Source organism: Geotrypetes seraphini, chromosome 9 (assembly GCF_902459505.1).
Source record: "Geotrypetes seraphini chromosome 9, aGeoSer1.1, whole genome shotgun sequence".
NCBI classification, from domain to species: Eukaryota; Metazoa; Chordata; class Amphibia; order Gymnophiona; family Dermophiidae; genus Geotrypetes; species Geotrypetes seraphini.
The window spans coordinates 73987222-74008850 of record NC_047092.1 but is presented as its reverse complement, the minus strand read 5'-3'; the positions used below and the strand labels follow the sequence as shown (position 1 = coordinate 74008850).

General features: G+C 43.3%; 1 protein-coding gene across 3 annotated transcripts in view; it reads right to left on the bottom strand.

The window, feature by feature from the left end:
• SLCO1A2 (solute carrier organic anion transporter family member 1A2) overlaps positions 1-21187 on the bottom strand; it is a 192801-nt gene extending 171614 nt beyond the window's left edge. For 2 of the 3 annotated variants that reach the window (XM_033959647.1, XM_033959649.1), the window contains exon 1: positions 21137-21187. The gene's annotated coding sequence lies outside the window, so the exon portion shown is untranslated. The remainder of the gene's footprint in view (positions 1-21136) is intronic. The other variant, XM_033959648.1, reaches the window with a different exon arrangement.
• Between the last annotated feature and the right edge of the window lie 442 nt (positions 21188-21629).

Below are 21629 nucleotides of genomic sequence, written 5' to 3'. Positions count from 1 at the left end.
GACATGTTAACATGCGTTAGCATTTAGCGCACGCTAATTTTTAGCACGTGCTAAGATGCACTAGCGCGCCTTAGTAAAAGGACCCCTTAAAGGTATAAATTAAAAGCATAAAACATTAAAACAACCCCTCTCCCACCCAAGTGTTCAATTATTAAGAATTTATCAGAGCGCTACAAGCCATCCCATACAGGGGATTATTTTAAACCTTCTCCACTGACCTGGTGTACCCCTTTAAACATCCAAATATTCTAGTTCTAACAATGTAAACATTTCATTCTTCCAGAGGATAAAAATAGGAGTTTCAGGTTGTCTCCACTGTAAAAGGATATACTTTCTAGCCATTAAGGAAGCTTTTTGCAGCAACATATTCCCCCCCAGACAGCCCCAGGAAATGAACCTGGGGAAAAAGCAGAACATCCGCCCTCAAAGGGATCCTTTTATGCAAGACCGTTTGTAGATATAATCCAACAAAGAACCAAAAGGTTTGTATCCTCTCTCATGACCACAACATATGAAGCAGACCAACAGCTGTAAAGTGACATTTAGCGTGAAAAGCATTTTGTGCAAATTTCACAGATCCGCATTATGGAGGGAAAAAGAGGGAGGCAACTTGCAAAGAGCACATTTCTTTTTTACTTACAGACTTTACATCAATGTTGCAAGAGGAAATTGTTCACTTAAAAATTTACTTGGGAAAAGTACACACAAAGGAGTGTACCTGTATTTTTGTGCGCCTACTTTTCTCATGTAAGTCTTCTACATCTATACTCTGCTTCCTGAGAAGCTTCCAGAATATACTTGCACAATTATTCACCTATTTATTATCAACATGTAATTGTGGATATTTGTTATACACACATAATTGTGTATTGTACATGAGAGGAACAATTATCAAAACCTCCATTTCCACCCATAAAGGCGCTAACACAGTAGAGGTAGAGGAGTAGCTTAATAGTTAGTGTCAACAACCAGAGAACATTTCTCAATTCCCAGTGTGGCTCCTTGCGATTCTGGGCAAGTCACTTAACCCTCCATTGCCCCAGGTACAAAATAAGTACACTTCTCCCTCCGTAGTCACGATTTCAGCATTCGCGGTTTCGATTATTTACAGTTTTTAGCTTGCTTGCTTGCTGGCTCTCCCCCCCCCCCCCTGAAAAAATTACATCAGCTTGCATAGAGAAATCGCTAATTCCAAGCATTTACAGTGAAAAATCACTGATTCCCAGCACTTTCTTCACTGTGTTTTGCTTCTCCTTCAGGAACAGGCCAGGTCTCCCACCATGTTATTTGCGGTTTTTAATAGAAAACAACGAATAACATATGAAAAAGTTATTCGCAGTTCTGTTAATCCCATATCACAGCGAATACGAGGGAGAAGTGCACCTGTATATAATATGAAAGTTTCTGTGATTGTAACCACAGAAAAGTGGTATACCAAACTCCATCTCCCTTTCCCACCCCTTGAACCTAAAAGTTAAGCATCTACTTTCCTTTGTAGCTTACCAAGCACCCTGTTATAGAATTGTCCTCTTTAAAGTTGAGGTGATAACTGTAAAATAAAAGTCATGGAGCCCTGATTTAGAAAGAACACGGAGAGATGAATTCATTTATCCAGTCTGGGATGTAGAGAATTCCTGTAGTATTTTTGCCAGAAGCATAATTGTATGTATATGCCTCATCATATGTGATGGGAGTAGTGATTTCGAGAGGCTGCACATGGAGAAAATTGTGTAAAGAACATAAGAATAGCCTTACTGGGTCCATCAAGCCCAGCAGCCTGTTCTCACAGTGTCAATCCAGGTCACTAGCACCTGGCCAAAACCCAAGGTGTAGCAATATTTCATGCTACTGATCCAGGGCAAGCAGTGGCTTCCCCCGTGCCTTTCTCAATAACAGACTATGTACTTTTCCTCCAGGAACTTGTCCAAACCTTTCTTAAAACTAGCTACCCTATCTGCTCTTATCACAACCTCTGGCAATGCCCCTTATATACATTGTATTTATGGGAGTAACTTTTTAAAATCGCTTCTGCCACTGTAGAAAAAATGCCTGAAGCAATGCTCACACCCCAACCTCATTCCCCCTGATAACCCCCACAAAATATTTGATCCTCTCTCTAACCCCCACAACTGATCGCCCCGTGAAAGCCAACCCCTCCACTCCACCAATTCAACAGATCCCTTCCACTCAAAACTCCTAGCATAAAGACCCCAACTGCTCCCCTCCAGCAGCAATAGCTCCCCCCTGAATCCCCCCTAGCAGACCCACCACACCCAATACCCATCTGCACTACTGAGATCCTTGATTTCTAGTGGAAACAGGAGTGATGTTTCAAATTTATTAAAAGTTTTATATCACACTTTTCCAAAATCAAAGTGACTTACGGATAAAAATGGGGAAAAGGACAGACTGACAAAACAAACTCATAACAAAGTTGGACACATAGTAAAAGAGGGGAGAAATACATTATTTATTAGTAAAGTACTGTAGTCCTCATTCTGCATGAAAAATATCTATGCGTTTATAGATTGAAGGCATCTTTGAACAGGAAAGTTTGTAGAATTGGTTTTAAATTTCTCATATGATGATTGGAGAGAATTTGGGAATGAGTTCCATAGGGTAGGCGCTGTCACTGAGAAAACTGGTTTTCTTGTAGTATCGTAAAAGAGATGGCATTGTGAAGGTGTAGCTAAGAGATTTCGATCTTAGTACTCTTGCTGGGCTCTATGGAATAATTAATCTATCTATGAATCCTGGAGAGTGGAACAACTTTGTCTTAAAGCTTCCGAGACCCCTCACAGCATTAATCTCAGGGGATTACCATTCTGAGCCAGGCTGCTAAATAAGGGCAAAATGGCTACTGAGATGTCCCTTTGGTAATCTTACTGTTTAAATGGCAAGGGTCAGGCTGCTTAAGCAGGCAAAAGGGAACGCTCTCTATATACCTTATTTGGCAGCCTGATCTCTAGCAGAAATACTACAAGATTTTCGGTGTCAGGTCAAAAGCGCGCCGGGACAAAGGCGCGAGCAGACAACTGAGCGCAGCGCGGAGGTGCGCGCCGAAGAAAAAGACTGTTTTTAGGGGCTACGACGGGGGTGTGGGGGGGAACCCCCACTTTACTTTATACAGATCGCGCCGCATTGTGGGGGGTTTGGGGGTTGTAACCCCCACATTTTACTGAAAACTTAACTTTTTCCCTGTTTTTAGGGGAAAAGTTACGTTTTCATTAAAATGTGGGGGGGTTACAACCCCCCAAACCCCCCACAACGCTGCCGCGATCTGTATTAGGTAAAGTGGGAGGGACTCCCCAACAAAACCCCCCGTCGCAGCCTCTAAAAACAGTCTTTTTCTTCGGCGCGTGCCTCCGTCTTGCGCTCAGTTGGCGCGCGCCTTTGTCTTCCATGTTACTGTCTATGAACCAGATTTTCAAAAGCATGCACGCAAATGCAAAGCCCTTCACAACCCCACTGCTGGGAACACCTTTACACAGTTTAAGAGAATCTCAGAGAGAGCGAGACCAGAAGGCCTTGAGCATGCACAAATGCTCAAGGCCCAGTCCAACCCAGCCCAGCCAAGAGAGAGGATCTTTGATGCCCAGTCCAGCCAAGAGGGAGGATCTTCGGGCACCGGCATGTCCTGCGCGTTGGTGCTGTTGCCGGTGCCAAATTGGGGTAAGGGATGCTATTTGGGTAATCGGTGGGGGATGTAGGATCGTGGGGGGATGCCGGATTGCCAGGGGGTATGAAGCAGCAACGGTGGCATCGAGGGGGGGGGGAACGGAGCAGTGCTGGTGGCCTCGGTGGGGGGGGGGGGGGAACGTATCAAGCGAGTTTCCATTCATTCCTATGGGGAAACTCACTTTGATATATGAGCAATTTGGTTTACGAGCATACTCCTGGAACGAATTATGCTCGTAAACCAAGGTTCCACTGTATATATATATATATATATATATATATATATATATATATATATATATATATATATATAGACATACAGTAACTTTGGAGCTCTTTTACTAAGCTGTGTTAGGTACTAAAATGCATCTGATCCAGCACAAAATGGCGTTATCATAGAATGTGCTACAGCATCCCATGGTGATCCTGAAAACTGTGCATACTAACCAGGCAGTACAAAATTATTCTTTTTTTTGATGGGGTGTATCAGAAGTGGAGTGTGTGCGTTTCTGCGCTAACGAGTTAGTCCTATTACATTACTGCATACTAACTGGTTAGTGCATGATAGCGTGGTAAGTGCTCACACACTAATTAAGAAAAATAGCGTGTTATGAGGTAGTGTAGGGTGGGTGAGACGCGCCCCTTCTCCGTCTCTGCTGCCCTGTTCCTTCCCCATTCCCCCCGCAGCGCACGTGCCCCCTTCCCTATCCCCATACATCTAGCTGTTCAGCACGGCAAGCAACAAGAACTTCAGCATGCTTCTCATGACGCCATCGGCTCTCTTTCTGATGTCACTTCCTATGCATGGCACCCAGAAGTGACGTCAGTGGGAGAGACGACATGGTTGCAAAGACACACATTGAAGTTGTTGCGGCAGTGAACAACTGCAGGTATGGGGAAGGGAAGGGAGATGCACGCATGGCGTCATGCGTGGGAAGGGGTGGAGAGGAGGAGGAGTGCCGGCATACCCTCAACATTGCGCCTGGGGTGGACTGCCCCCCCTTACTACTCCACTGGTGCTATGGCAACATTAGTGCAAGGTCATTAAAACAAAAAATGGAAAAAAGCCATTTTTACAGCTGCAGTAAAAAAGGCTTAAGGGAAGGCTAAGGCCACTTTTTACCCCAGCTTTGTAAAAGTATCCCTTTATGTGCAAACTGGGCATACAGTTATGTAAAAGGCTATTTTTGTATTTAAAGTACACCTTTGTCCATAAAAATGGTCTTGAAAAATGCCCTCTTAACAATTAGTAAGCCAAAACCAGATCTAAAACCGAATTAGCGGTAGCTCTACAAGATTTTTCTTTTTTTTGCAATGCTTTAAAAGGGCTTGCTCAGTGGCAGTGCTATGTACTTCCATGTAGAAAGCTAGTGGTTCAGTTCCCAGATTGAGAGCAGCATAATAATTTAAAAAAAGGTCTAAGTCCGTTTCGAGCCTAGAGTGCTAATTGCCCAAAGTCAGCAGCGTCTATAGTCCATTCTCGAAAAATACATCCAAAATATTTTTTTTCGAGACTCGTCTACTTCTACGTCCAGCTGTTTGATCGTCCAGACCTCCAAGTAATCTATTTTTATACCGCATTCTTGTGTGTGTGTGTGTACTTTGTCCCTGCAGTGGTTCTCTGGTCACTTTGGATACCTTCTGGGCACTTAGACCTGTTTTTAGATCGTCTAGGTCACAATGTATAAGTTCCATCTAGGCAGTCATGTTAAACTTTCGATTATCGCTGCTGGACGACTAAGTTTGGTCGGCCCTAACCATTCCTCAAAAAATGCCCCTTTTCACTTTGGCCACACAGCAGCAGTCAGAAAGCCTAAGTTGCCTCTAGATACATCTAAAACCCATTTCAAATTATTGGCACTTGGACAACCTGTCTTATAGGTTGTCCAAGTGCCAATTTATGTGGGTTTTTAGATGCATTTTCATTTCGATTATGAACCTCTGGGTCTTCTGAATCAAGGTCCACTGGGGATGAGAATCTTCCAGAGGCATTCACAGCCCTTGGAGAGGGAAGTAGTCATGGTCATAAAGGGTAATGATACCTGACAACCAGATGTACAGAAGGAGCTCTGGTGCATGTATACTTACCTCAAACCATTGCTTTAGTGACCATAATAGAAATTTCTATTAAGAAAAAAATTTGCAGGTAGTTGTGAATGAAAGTATATGGTACCAGGATCCCAACACTGATTTGGACTTAGATGGAAAAAAGAGGAGGCACTAACAGGCCAATAAATATGAGATACACAACCAGCAGTGCTTTGAATTGGTCTGGATCCTCCCCCACAAAAAAATGTATGAAATTCATATATTTTAACCTTACCCTTAGAAGAATGATTTCATACTCAACCTCCTTCCCCACTGAGAACTTCCTAACTACCTGGGGGATGCACAAAATTTACCAATCGTCTAATGATCATCTAGCGGATTCCCCGACCCGATGCACAAAACTGCTGTCCTGAGTATTTTTCCCCTCGATTGCCCATTTTCCGATCCGATCTGATCCATGCAAATTAGTAAAACCCCATGCAAAATAGCCAAGTGATTGATCTACTAACATTGCTTGGCTATTTAACATCGTAAAACACAATTGCTCTAGACCTGTCGGTAACTGTGTGACTGGTCTGCCTGGGGTTTTTTTTTTTTTTTGGGGGGGGGGTTCAATGGCACAGATATTTTGCAAAATATCTGTCCTATTAAAAAAAATGAAAAAAAATCTCCAACGGCCCTCCCCAATGACCCCCGATAAACACAGCGCCCCCTAAGAAACTAAAACAAATGGCAGGAGGGATGCCCACTCCCTTCTGCCACAATGGATTTCCCCCACATGAAAAAAAGGCAGGAGGGATGCCCGCTCCCTCCTGCCATGAAGGAACTCCCACCTAGAAAAAAAGGCAGGAGGATGCCCATTCCTTCCTGCCACGGAGGCCCCCCTACCCCCTAAAAGTTGGGAGCAGGAGGTTCCGAGAACACCTCCTGCTCCTCCTCCCTCCAACTACGACACTGGGCCTTAGGCCCCTCCCCAGTACATCAGGGTCTTCCTTAGGAAGGAGCCAAAAAAGAAGGAGCCAATCAGGGACTTCCTTAGGAAGGAACCTAAAAAGAAGGAGCCAATCAGGGACTTCCTTAGGAAGGAGCCTAAGGATGTCCCTGATTGGCTCAGACGCCTGTGGTGTCTGAGCCAACTGGGGCCTAAGGCCCAGTGTCTTAGTCAGGAGGAGCAGGAGGTGTTCTCAGTACCTCCTGCTCTCAACTTTTAGGAGGTATGGGGCAGGGGGCCAGGAGGGGGAGTGGGGATGGGGGCCACCAGTGGAAGGAGGGAGTGGGCATCCTTCCTGCTTTTTTTCAGGTGGGGGTAGGGAGTTCCTTTGTGACAGGAGGGAGTGGGCATCCCTCCTGCCCATTTTTTCGGTCGAGGAATTCCTTCATGGCAGGAGGGAGTGGCATCCCTCCTGCCTTTTTTATCGGGGGGAGGAGGGGAGAGGGAGTTCCTTCATGGCAGGAGGGAATGGGTATCCCTCCTGCCATTTTGCCATGGATCAGCGGTTCGGGGGGGAGGGGGAGTGGACGGTGGCTTGGGATGACAGCACAGGGTAGGAGGACATGATGCGAGGGGGCTTATTTTTTTTTAATGGGATAGGTTGTGTTTAACACACGCACATCTGTGCCATTAAAAACAAAACAAACCCAGAAGCCCTAACAGCAGTGACAGAAGGCTGCTTTCACTGTCACTGCTGTTAGGGCTTTACGCATGTGTCAATCGCTCACTGAGCAATTGAATCAATCGCATTTGCATGCAAATGATTTGCACCTCTGTGCAAATCATTTACATGCAAACTTGATCGATCGCTGTTGGGGAATTGGCCAGCGAATTGGCCAACAGTGATACAGTCGATAATACCGACTGACTTTTGTGCATCTAGGCCTATGTAAACAAGACATCTGAGAAAATAAGGAGTGTATGGCGCAGTGGTTGGAGTTACAGCCTCAGCACCTTGGGATTGTGGATTCAAACTCCGCACTGCTCCTTGTGACCATGGGTAGTCACTCAGTCCTCCATAGCCCCAGGTGCATTAGATAGATTGTGAGGCCACCAGGACAGATAGGGAAAACACTTGAGTACCTGATTGTAAAAACCGCTTAGATAACCTTGATAGGCGGTATATAAAAACCTAATAAACTTGAAACTTGTATAAAAGATTCTTATAATCTAATTCTGGTCAGAGTACAAAAGGAAGTAATCAACAAAGTTCTTTTAATAAGATCTTCAATCTTGATTCTCAAGCTCATGTGGCAAGATAAATACAAATTCTTCTTTGATTCAGGAAGAAATAAGGACCCAATTTACAAAGCTGCTGTAGCAATTCTCCCATGGCATATGCACCAAAGCAGATAGGAGGATAGTTTTGTAAATGCCATGCTTTACTTTTGAAAAGTATCCCATGAAAACTGCAAGCATAAATTCTCAATGCTCTTTAGCATGTATAAAGTTCTTGGGTATTTGAATTCAGCCTTTGAATCAAAGCAGGTAAACCCCCAATCTGCCACACTACTTGCTGCTCCAAAACAAAATTAATGCGTCCCGTTCAGCTTTGGATCCAAATCACCATATGCCAAGTATATTTTAAAGACAAAAGTGAATTGAACTTGAATGAACGGTGATCCATCCATTCCAGGGTTTAAGGGTAAGTTAGATGTACATCTCCTTATGAGTGGCTTAAGGTGACATAGGTAAGGTTAAACTAGATGCACATCTCTTATGAGAAGCTTAGAGTGATATGGGGACTAATACTATGCCAGGGTACACCTGGCGTGGCCTCCGCGTGTGCAGATCGCCGGACTTGATGGACCTAGGGTCTGTTCCGGAGATGGCACTTCTTATGTTCTTATGTAAGCTAGCCAAAGCAAATAATGCAGTGCTATAGCCATGGGTGGGCTGGGGCCCACTCAATTTGGGCTCAAGCCCATCCAAAATTTCAGCTCCCTTATTGAAGCTGGTGGGGATTCCCAAGCCTAGGGTTACCATATGGCTCCAGAAAAAGGAGGACGGATTGAGACATCCGAGTTTTACTTTCATTGCTTTCAATAGAAGTAAAACCTGGATGTCTCATAAGAACATAAGAAATGCCACCACTGGGTCAGACCAGAGGTCCATCGTGCCCAGCAGTCCGCCCACGCGGTGGCCCAACAGGTCTAGGACCTGTGCAGTAGCCCTCTATCTATACCCCTCTATCCCTTTTTCCAGTAGGAAATTGTCCAATCCTTTCTTGAACCCATGCACCGTACTCTGCCCTATTATGTGCTCTGGAAGCGCATTCCAGATGTCCACAACACGCTGGGTAAAGAAAAACTTCCTAGCATTCGTTTTGAATCTGTCCCCTTTCAGCTTTTCCGAATGCCCTCTTGTTCTTTTATGTTCTGAAAGTTTGAAGAATCTGTCCCTCTCTACTCTCTCTATGCCCTTCATGATCTTGTAGGTTTCTATCATGTCCCCTCTAAGTCTCCGCTTTTCCAGGGAGAAGAGCCCCAGTCTCTCCAGTCTTTCAGTGTATGAAAGGTTTTCCATGCCTTTAATCATTCATGTTGCTCTCCTCTGAACCCTCTCAAGTATTGCCATATCCTTCTTAAGATACGGTGACCAATACTGGACACAGTACTCCAGGTGCGGGCGCACCATTGCCCGATACAACGGCAGGATGACTTCTTTCGTTCTGGTTGTAATACCCTTCTTGATAATACCCAACATTCTGTTTGCCTTCTCAATCCGTCCTCATTTTCTGGAGCCATATGGTAACCCTACCCAAGCCCACCAGCCGAACACCTCCTCCATGTTGATTGCTGCTCCGCTCTCCCTGTGCTGGCTCAGCTGATCAGCAGCTCCGGTGAGTCCTGCTGGTTCAACTGATCGATCAGCTGGGCAGAGGGAGAGCAGCAGCTACCATCAGGAGGAAGGAGCAGTGATATCAGCCTGCAGAAATTACTGGGCCTGCTCAGAAGAGCTGTGCCTACCAATTTGTTCTTCTGAGCAGGCACCAGGCACAGTTCTTCACCCCCCCTTCCTTTTATGTGATTTGCATGCTGTTTGTGCTGAGCATCACCCACTCCCAACCTAGTATTTATTACTGTGTTGTAGGAGCTTTGAGAATCAGGCCCTAAAATAGCAGTAGAGCCTGTAAAACTATTGTAAACACTAGTAATTCAAGATATTGATTTTTAAATAAATCATTCACCTATAGTTCATTCACCTACAGTTCTATGCATAAAATTAATCTACCTGAACTCCTAGAACTATCAGTCAAGAATCAAATTTAAAATGTTCTTTTCCAATAGTGAGGATTGTTCCAAATACTATCCTAACAACAGACATTTGGGGGGGGGGAGGGGTTTCTCTGTTCAACTTCAGTAAATGATAAGTTACCCAGTTGTCTATTAAATCTAAGCAATGATGAATTTTACACATAGTATTATAAGAACATAAGAATTGCCATACTGGGACAGACCGAAGGCTCATTAAGCCTAGTATCCTGCTTCTAACAGTGGCCAATCTAGGTCCCAAGTGGCAAACAGATTCTATACTGCTTATACTAGGAATAATAGCCTATGGACTTCTCATTTAGGAAATTAGCCAAACCTTTTAAAAACGCCGCTATGCTAACTGATTTCACCACATTCTCTGGCAATGAATTCCAGAGTTCTATAGTATCTGCCATTTGCCTTGACACCATTTATGCCACCGCAACAAAGTCATGCTGGCCCACTTTAGAATTCACTCCTTCCTCACCTCCAGCTTGAACCTTCTTATACTAAGATCAAAGCAGCTCTGAAAACACACCTGTTTTGCATTGTATATCTTGCTAACCCAACTCTTCCTTTTCTTCTCCTTGCCTTCTCTCTCCCCTGACAGCTAATTTGTTTTAATGTGAATTACTTAGAAGCCAGTCCTTTGGAGTATGCAGTATATCAATCAAATGTAAATAAATTAAATAAATAAACAGTAGGGCTGCACATCAGTTAATTGTGATTAATCACTGTCAGAATTTTTAAACGCATAAAGCATTCCCCACATATATTTATTTTATACTCGTACAGTGGCAAATATAGATATAAGTAAATTCTCAGAACAGACATGTTTTAATTACTAAAATGAAAATAAATCATCTTTCTTGCCTTTGTTACTTGGTGATTTTATTTATCTAATCATTTGCCATATGAGCCTTTCCACGAGCGACTCTAAATGCATGGCCTGTGATATGCTGTGTATAAGTAGTCGGATGGTAATTGGACTGCTGAGCGACAAAATGGAACAAAATTCTAAACAAGCTGCTTTCATTACCAAATTGGAAGTGTGCATTCCATTCATTATACTGACATATAACTAGTCATTAGTAACAGTTCATTTCAAAAGTTACAATGGATAAAGGCTGATTAAAAATTAACGAGGCCCATCCATGGTAGAAAGAGTCGGGGTTGTCAAAAGTGGCAGCGCCTCTAAGACAGGTCCAAAGAGTAGCTGAAATATCGCCACACAGCGCTCAAGGAGGATTTTTGGATGAGATGGTTCACAGGCAGCATAGATAAAAAGTGGTACAGCAGACAGAGCGGATCTTGTAAGAAAGAGCCGGAAATGGGTTTTCATCTTGTCCAGGGGTGTTCAAAGTCCCTCCTCGAGGGCTGCAATCCACTCGGGTTTTCAGGATTTCCCCAAAGAATATGTGTGAGATCTATCCATATCAGGAACACCACTTCTCCACAGTTTTTCTTGGACTTTTTCTCTGTGGATTCTCCAGGGTCAATTTCTTTTGCTCTTGTTGATCCACTGGCTCAGACACACACGATACATCAAATTACATTAAAATAGATTTTTACACCCTCTGCACAACAATGACCTTCCTTCAGATATTTTTTGTATTAATGGCCATGCATTTTTCTGCAGTTTGTTGGAATACATGCTATCGTTGGTAATTGTTGGTAAGCAATTCTCCTGTGGCTTGTAGGAACAAACGCTATTGTTGCAATTCTCACTCTCTCATTGATGTATTGAAGCAGTAATTTCTTCCCAGTACATGAGATCATGATCTACCTGATACAATATGTACCACTGATGTAGGCAGAGCCAAATCACAGACCGTGTCGGGTCAAGTTACTTTATATAAAGTTTTTTAGAAAGACTTTATCATTGAGATTTGATTTTGTTAATATATCCCCAGTGGTTGTGTAGTGTTCCATCCCCACTTTTTTGGGCTTTGTTTGTTTTTCAAGGGTTTTAGTGCCCTTGTTTTTTTTATGTGACCATTAGTGCAAGGAAAACAACCCCACGTAGAGCAAACCAAACAAGAAACAAGTGGGGAATGGGACTGTTCATGTCAGCCTTGGAAACAATAAACTTTATTGATTTGTAATCACAAATATTCAATATATGTATAGGTACATAAATATAATGTCATGTATGTAATGTCCTCTTTCATTGTGCCCCAACATGGTCCGTGTTTTGGCCTCCAGGGGAGGCCTGCCTCAGGGATAAAGAGGTCAATCCAGTAGGTGGCGCTGTGGCACTGAAATAAAAAGCTCCGGACATGCAATGAGGTGCTTAAAAATAAAATAAAATGCTGGGAAGTGTGAACAGCTCTATGCATCAAGTGTTCACGCTTCCCAGCGTTTTATTTTATTTTTAAGCACCTCATCACAAGTCCAGAGCTTTTTATTTCAGTGCTACAGCGCCACCAACTGCATTGATTCCTTTATCCCTGAGGCAGGCCTTCCCCGGAGGCCAAAACACAGACCATGTTGGGGCAAAATGAAAGAGGACATTAAATACATGTACTTCTGAAGGACATTTAGGTACCTATACATTTAATGAATATTTATTTGTGATTACCATTAGTGCACAGCCATTAAAAAAATTAGTGCATGTGCACATACTGCCACCTATTTTGTGCTATTCATTCACTAACCTGTTAGTACGCAGTAACACCCATTCTTTATCCCCAGATATGGTTAGCTTGCACACATTTTGCACTTACTGCAGGATACCTGAATGTGTCCTGCAGTATGCCATTTAAGCTGGATTAAGCATGTGTTAGTGCCTATTTCAGCTTCATAAAAGGGCACAAAAGTTAGCTGCATAAATCCTGGCCTCTGTATTATTTTCACGAGAGTATCCTTCAGGCTAGATGTAATAGTGCAAAAATGGAATGGCATCAGAATAATTCTGTAACGTTCTTTAGAAGTTAAAAAAAACCACCACACAAAGTGCAGAACCTGGGGGAGCCATTCACCATGAACAAAATCCCGCAGCTATCTTTCACAAAGAAACTCTAAAACTCTATCATCTGTCTGGGTCAAGGCAATTCTTTGAATGGTCACAGCTTCAGTTCATCCAGTTACTGCTTGCACCCTTTATAAAGAATTTCTAAGTGTCTGTAGCTGTCAGCACTATCAGCAGTAAGTTTTTATATGGGTAAAGGAGCACCCTGTCCTCCTCTCTTGGACTGAGAAAGATTTTTCAGGCATGGGAGAATTCTTGGTGTGCGCATGTGTGTGTCCGGAGTGAGGCAGGAGAAATCAAGAGGGAAATGGTATTTAATGAGTATTTATTACAGAGAAAAGGGATTGGGAGAGGATCAGATACAAATTCAAGGACTGTGATTAAAAACATATGCATGCTTAGAGGCCCTCCTGACGAAGCCCTGAGCTCTTGTGCTGGCGAACATTTACAGAGGTATGCTGGGGGACGGAGAGGTGCCAGCGCCAGCAATGACAGACTTGTGTACATTTCATTCCCTGGCAGCAGACCCAGAATCTCGCCAATGCACCCTACAAGAACAAGAACTGAAGCAGAACGAGACTTAGGGGTGATCGACAGTGAGAACATGAAGACTGCCAATCAAGTGGAGCAAGCTTCATCCAAGGCAAGGCAAATCATAGGTTGCATACGCAGAAGTTTCGTCAGCCGTAAGCCTGAAGTCATTATGCCATTGTATAGATCCATGGTGAGACCCCACCTGGTATACTGTGTGTAATTATGGAGGCCGCATTACCGTAAGGATGTGCTAAGATTGGAGTCGGTCCAGAGAATGGCCACCTGGATGGTCTCGGGACTCAAGGATCTCCCGTACGAGGAACGCCTGGATAAGTTGCAGCTGTACTCACTCGAGGAATGCAGAGAGAGGGGTGACATGATCGAGACATTCAAGTATCTCACGGGCCGCATCGAGGTGGAAGAAGATATCTTCTTTTTCAAGGGTCCCTCAGCAACAAGGGGGCATCCGTGGAAAATCAGGGGCGGGAAACTGCACAGGGACACCAGGGTGGAAAGGGTGGTTGATCGCTGGAATAGTCTTCCACTTCAGGTTATTGAGGCCAGCAGCATGCCTGATTTTAAGGCCAAATGGGATAGACATGTGGGATCTATTTACAGAGAAAGGTAGGGGAGGGTCATTGGGGTGGGCAGACTAGATGGGCCGTGGCCCTTATCAGCCGTCTATTTCTATGTTTCTATGTTACTATGCCATGGCACACAGTTTGCGACATACCGCTCTAACTTAATCTTTTACCTCCTTAATAGACTTAATGTTTTTGTTTCAAATTAAAAATTCCTTCTGTATTTTATATCCTTTTAATGTAGATACAGATAAATAAACATAAGAACATAAATATTGCCATACAGGGACAGACCAAAGGTCCATCAAGCCCAGTATCTTGTTTCAAGTAGTGGCCAAACCAGGTATGACAGGGTGAAGTTCCTGTCACTAGCCAGCAGAGGGAGCCTGAGCATTAGAGCTCATTTGCCTAGAGATATTGCATAGGCTGCTGGGAGCTGTCCATTCACCCTGAGTGAAGTAAAGTGCTGAAAAGGACAGTTCCTAAGCTAAGAGCTGAGAAACGCAATAGCTCCTTCAGGAGCCTGGGCAATCCTTGAGAGGAGGAATGCTGGGTTTGGCTTAATTCCCGATAAGCCCTCAATACCAGTACTGACCGGTGCAGTACAGAAGCTGTCCAGTACTAACAGGGGGCACAGTGTGAGAGAAAGACCTTGCCCGGTACTAGCCTACCTGGTAGAGCTTGGAGTAACTGGAGAGCACTCAGGGTTGATGACCAGCTGAGGATCCAATGAGAGACAGCATCTGAGGGACTAGGAGAGTCTTCAGAGAGAGAGAGAGACCTTTCCCTGTACTAGCTTACCTGGTAGAGCTTGGAGTGACTGAAGTGCACTCAGGCTTGACGACTAGTAGAGGACCCAGTGAGAGAGCACCTGAGGGATTAGGAGAGTCCTCAGAGAGAGAGAAAGTGTGCCTAAAGAGCCAGTCCTCAGAGAATGACCAGCGACCAGAGGGTTGGAAGGACCAGAGTACCAGTGGACTCCTGGCTGACCATAGCTAGTGGAGAGACCAGTGGTGACTAGTTGAGGAGTGAAGTAGCCAGAGGGCCTGGTAGAGCTTGAGGTGACCAGGAGAGTACCCCATGCTTGAAGACCAGCGGAGGGACCAGTGAAGAGCATACAGGCCTGGTGGGGACCCAAGAGGCTGGGGAGCAAGGAACTGGCAGTGGCCCCAGAAGCAGTTGGAAGAGTTCAAGATACAAAGGCTGAGGGGAGCTGGCAAGTACCCTGAGGATGGAACGGTGGGGACCAATGGAGAGACCGTTAAATGGTACCGTGAGCTGTCAGAGGTCCCTTTATGTAGCACCTAGATAACTTAAGAGAGGTGGCCCGAGAGTGAGTGACCGGTGGTGACCAGAGGGATCAATGAAGAGGTGGCCCAAGAGACCAGGGGGGTTGTATAGGTGTAAGAACAGTATGCCTGAAGCACGTCTGAAAGAACAAAGTTGACAAGAAAGAAGAGTGATGGGTAATGACCGCTCAGCCCAATCACACCAGATTACAATTACTTCACATGATTCCAGAAGAGTAAGACTGATTTTATGCTGGTTATCCAATGTATAAGCAGTGGATTTTCCCAAGTCCATCTTAATAGCTTATGAACTTTTCTTCTAGGATCTTGTCCAAACATTTAAAAAATCTTACTTAGCTAAGTGCTTTAACCACGTTCTCTGGCAATGAATTCCACACTTTAATTATACATTGAGAGGGGCATAATCAAAACATATATCTAAGTCAGATTTTGACATAGGGAGTTAGTAACCCAAAGTTGGCAGGGCACAAATGTCCATTCTTGAAAAATATGTCAAAAGTATACTTAAAAAAAAAAAAAAATCGTCCATATGTACGTCCAGGCGTTTGATTGTCCAGACTGCCACTGTGTCTATCTTCATATCACATTCTCATCCAAATATTTGTCCCAAGTCCTAAATGCCCATAACAAGACCTTGTGGACCTTGTGGAGGGGCCAGCAATGTGATGGACAGGCCACCCAGACATGGCAACAGAGCAGTGAAACACCTTACAAGGCATTGCTGTGAACTTCACATAAAGGGTGCCACGTAAACATCTTACCAGAACTCCCTTATAGGTTATGGTGAGCCCCCCCCAAACCCACTATACCTACCTGTCTATAACCCCTTTGGCTGCATGTGGCACCTATATGGCAGTACAGTAGGGGTTTTATTTTTGGTGGGCTCACATTTTTCACCATGAATATAATGGTTAGAGTGGCTTATGGACCTGGGTTCTCCTCTCTATGGATCACTAGCCTACCTCCCAGGCCACTTAAAAGATCTCTGTGCAGCTCTACTAGGCTTTCCTGTAGCAGGTGCTGATGTTCCGGAGACAGGTATTTACATTTTTATTCTGATTTTTATGGCGTTGTGAGTGGGTCAGTGATCACTGGGGGAGTGTGGGGAGGTCTGTACTTTGTGTCTGTAGTGGTTATCTGGTCACTTTGGTTACCTTCTGGGCACTTAGACCTGGTTTTAGATCACCTAAGTCACAACGTATAAGTTCCGTCCAGGCAGCCTCGTAAAACTTATTGTTTATCCCTACAGTACGACTAAGTCTAGGTCAGCCCAAGCCCCACCCAAATCCCACCCTCATGACTCCTCCAAAAACACTCCTTTTAGCTGTGGGCGCAGTGGCATTCAGAGACCTAAAAAGCCTTTGAATATGTCCAGAAATTCAGTTTGATTATCGGCACTTGGACGACCTGTCTTTTAGATTGTCCAAGTGCTGACTTGGGCGGGTTTTTAGACGCATTTCCTTTTCAGTTATGATGAGCCCCTGAATGAAGAAATATTTTCTCCAATTTGTTTTTAAATTTGCTACTTAGTAGCTTCATCGTGTGCTCCCTAGTCCTTGAACTTTTGCAAAGTGTAAATAAGGAATTTATATTTACCTGTTTCAGGTTTGGTTTTTTTTTTATAGAACTGATTCATATCTTCCTCTCAATCATCACTTCTCTAAGCTGGAGAGCCTTAACCTCTTTAGCTTTTTCTCTTAGAGAAGTCATTCAACCATTTATCATTTTTGTCAACTTTCTCTGTATCTTTTCTAATTCCACTCTGGGGCTCATTTTCAAAAATGTGGCATAAAGGGGCAGATAGACTTTTTCTTGCCTAAGCTCCCAATTTGCTACATTTGAAAATGGATTTTGGAGATGGATTTCTATGGTGGTTGTCTGCAGTGAGTCTAAATCTGAAGGGGGCATGTTGGAGGCATGGTTTGGGCGGGACTACTGAGGGCTTATGATTTAGACATTTTTCTGCAATAACTGAACATTTTAGAAAACGTTCAGGGCACAATTTGGACGTTTAGGGCTAGCCCTGTTTTAACAACAAATGAGTGCCATAAAGGTGCCAAAACTAACTAGACTACCACTGGAGGAATAAAGGCATGACCCTCCCCCCCCCAACACACACACACACTCCCCTAGTGGTCACTGATCTCAATCCCACCCCCCCAGAGATGTGAATGAAACAGTGCATACCTGCCTGTATGATAGCTTCATATGTTATGGCCAGTCCTAGCAGAGCAGTAAGCAGGTTCCTGGAGGAGCACAATGGGCGGTGTTGTAAACTATAGAGATGGGGACCCAGGCCCATATGCTGTTCTAACTACTGCATTTGTGGTGGAATAGGGTAGCCTTAAAAAAACAACAAACATCCAAATCCCACTGTACCTACATAAAGTTGACATCTGCAGGCATAAGGACTATTGATATGGTGTACATTTGGGTCCATTAGGTTTAGGGTGAGTTTTGGAGGGCTCACCATACACTATAAGGGGGGTTATGGTGATATGTGTACCTGGGATTTTTTATGTGATGTTGACTGCAGTGCCCCCTAAGGTGCTCTGCTGGGATGTGTGTGTGTTATCATCAGTCTACTAAAACTGCTGCTCGCTCCTTCATCCCAATAGCTTGTTTTGTGCATTTTTTTTTCTTTTGGACTTTTTTGAGGGTTTTTTTAATGGTTCAAACAGATAGACACACTGAGGACAAGCACATCTGAGAAATGGCCATTTTCAAAACAAAAAGATGTTTTTCTGCTTTAAAAATGGGCATGTCCACTTGTGGATTTTGCATGTGTCCACAAAACATCCAAACTTGGATCTGGATGTCATATTGAAAATGCCCCTTCACATCTTTGAGATGCAGTGATCAAAATTGCACACAATATTCAAGATGCAGCTGAACTAAAGAGGGAATCAAAGACATTATAATATAAGAACATAAGCAATGCCTCACTGGGTCAGACCTGAGATCCATCGTGCCCAGCAGTCCGCTCACACGGCGGCCCAACAGGGCCTGTGCAGTAATCCTCTATCTATACCCCTCTATCCCCTTTTCCAATAGGAAATTGTCCAATCCTTTCTTGAACCCCAGTACCGTACTCTGCCCTATTATGCCCTCTGGAAGCGCATTCCAGGTGTCCACCACACTTTGAAGAAAAACTTCCTAGCATTCGTTTTGAATCTGTCCACTTTCAACTTTTCTGAATGCCCTCTTGTTCTTTTATTTTCCGAAAGTTTGAAGAATCTGTCCCTATCTATTCTCTTTATGCCCTTCATGATCTTGTAAGTCTCTATCATATCCCCTTTAAGTCTATTCTTCTCCAGGGAAAAGAGACCCAGTTTCTCCAATCTCTCAGCGTATGAAAGGTTTTCCATACCTTTTATCAAACGTGTCGCTCTCCTCTGAACCCTCTCGAGTATTGCCATATCCTTCTTAAGGTACAGCAACCAATATTGGATGCAGTACTCCAGATGCGGACGCACCATCGCCCGATACAACGGCAGGATAACTTTTTTCGTTCTGGTTGTAATACCCTTCTTGATTATACCTAGAATTCTATTTGCTCTCTTAGCGGCCGCTGCGCACTGTGCCGTCGGCTTCATTGTCATGTCCACCATTACCCCCAAGTCCCTTTCTTGGGTACTCTCATTCAATAACATCCTTCCCATCGTATAGCTGTACCTCAGGTTTCTGCTTCCCACATGTAGTACTTTACATTTCTCAATGTTGAACTTCATCTGCCATCTTGTTGCCCATTCCCCCAGTTTGTTCAATTCCCTTTGTAATTCTTCACAGTCCTCTTTAGTCCGAGCTCTACTAAATAGTTTGGTGTCGTCCGCGAATTTTATTATCTCGCACTTCGTCCCTGTTTATAAATATATTAAATAGCAGCAGTCCGAGCACCGAGCCCTGCAGAACACCACTAGTGACCTTCCTCCAGTCTGAGTAGTGGCCTTTCACTCCTACCCTCTGTTTCCTACCCGCCAACCAATTCCTGATCCATCTATGTACGTCTCCTTCCACCCCATGGTTCTTCAGTTTCCAAAGTAGGTGTTCATGGGGTACCTTGTCAAAGGCCTTTTGGAAATCTAGATATATGATGTCTATGGGGTCTCCTCTGTCCATCTGTCTGTTAACTCCTTCGAAGAAGTGCAATAAGTTCGTTAGGCACGATCTCCCCTTGCAGAATCCATGTTGGCTGGTTATCAGAAATTTGTTTCTTTCAAAATGTTCATCGATGTTGTCTTTTATCAGCGCTTCCGCCATTTTCCCCGGAACCGAGGTCAAACTCACTGGTCTGTAGTTTCCCGGGTCACCTCTTGATCCCTTTTTAAAGAAGGGTGTAACATTGGCTATCTTCCAATCCTCCGGGATTTCGCCTGTTTTCAGGGATAGATTGCAAATTTGCTGAAGTAGTTCCGCTATTTCCTCCTTTAGTTCCTTCAGAACCCTTGGGTGGATTCCGTCCGGACCCGGGGATTTGTCAGTTTTTAATTTTTCTATCTGCCTGTGTACGTCCCCAAGGCTCACTTCCATGGATGTTAATTTTTCTGCTTGGTCAGTTTTATTCACCATTCATTTCCTAATAATTCCTAATATTCCATTTGCTTTCTTAACCACCACTGCATATTGAGAAGAGAATTTCAATGCATTACCAATGATGATACCTAAAATCCTTTACCTGGGTGGAGACTTCTAATGTGAAACCTTGCAGCATGTAACTACAGTTTGAGGGTCCTATTTCCACATGCATCACTTTGCTCTTATTCACATTAAATGTCATCTGCTATCTGGATTCCTACTCTCTGTTTCCTAAGATCCTTCTGCAATATTTCACAATCTTCTTGTGATTTAACAAGTTTGAATAAGTTTGTGTCATCAGCAAACTTAATCATCTCACTCATTATACCTGTTTTCAGAACATTTCTAAATATGTTAAAAAGCCGCAGTCCTAGCATAGTCCCCTAGGGAACTCCACTATTTATTTTTCTCCATTGAGAATATTGACCATTTAATCCTATTCTCCATTTTCTATATTTTAAACTAGTTCTTAATCCACAAAAGAACATTGCCTTCTATCCAATGACTTTCTAATTTCCTCATGAGTCGTTCATGAGGTACTTTGTCAAATGCCTTCTGAAAATCCAGATGCACAATATCAACCAGCTCACCTTTGTCCACATTTTATTCGCCCCTTGAAAGAAGTTTCAAGTTCAAGTTTTATTACCATTTGATGAATCGCTTATACAAATTTTCTAAGCGATGTACAATTTAAAAAGCCACTAGATAGTGGTCTCACATACTATTGGACAAACTAAACACCATACAAACTAATTAAATCAATTAACATTTTAGCAATCATATTAGAGACAGACATGATTGAAGAAGGAAAGGAGGGAAAAGTAGCAGATTTATGAGGCAAGATTTCCTTTGACTGAATCCCTTTAATCCATGCCTAAGTATATGCTCAGAAATTTTGTTCTTTAAAAGCATTTCTATCATTTTGCCCAGCACCGACGTCTATAATTTCCCGTGTCATTTCTGGAACCCCTTTTAAGAACTGGCATTACATTAGCCACCCTCCAATCTTCCAGTACCATGCTTGATTTGAAAAGTCAAATAATGTTCTTAGATAACATATTTATGGAAAAACTGAAGTGATTACATTTTTCTGTGAGAAGAACTAACAATTTCTTATGTTAGCATTTGGGGTTATAAAATCTAATGTACTGTATGCATAAACATTGTTAAAATATAATATAGGTTATACTTACCAGAGGCATCACACGCTGAAGTTAATTTTCAGTCCAAATACAGTTAATTCCTGAAACAAGTTAGACTTATACAAAGAGACTTTGGTCTATTCTAGGCATTTTGTTGATAATTAACCATATTACAAGCCAGCTGTTGTGAAAACCAATTGTTAAAAGGTATATCAAAGTAGCCTACTACTACTATTAATTATTTCTTTAGCACTACCAGACACACGCAGCACTGACAAATGAATTTAGTTTCTTAAGAGCAATCAACATTTTCTCTCTCTACACCAGATGCTGAAGATCATAGACATTCCATGAGACAAACTGTAGGGTTGTTCTCTGCTTATCAGTCATTGAATAGGGGATAAAAAATATTCCCCCCTCTTTTATAAACACATAGCATGGGTTTTAGCGCTGGCAGCGGTAGTAACTGCTCCAACTCTCATAGAATTCCTATGAGCGTCAGAGCAGTTACCGCCACTGCCAGAGCTAAAACCCACGCTATGTG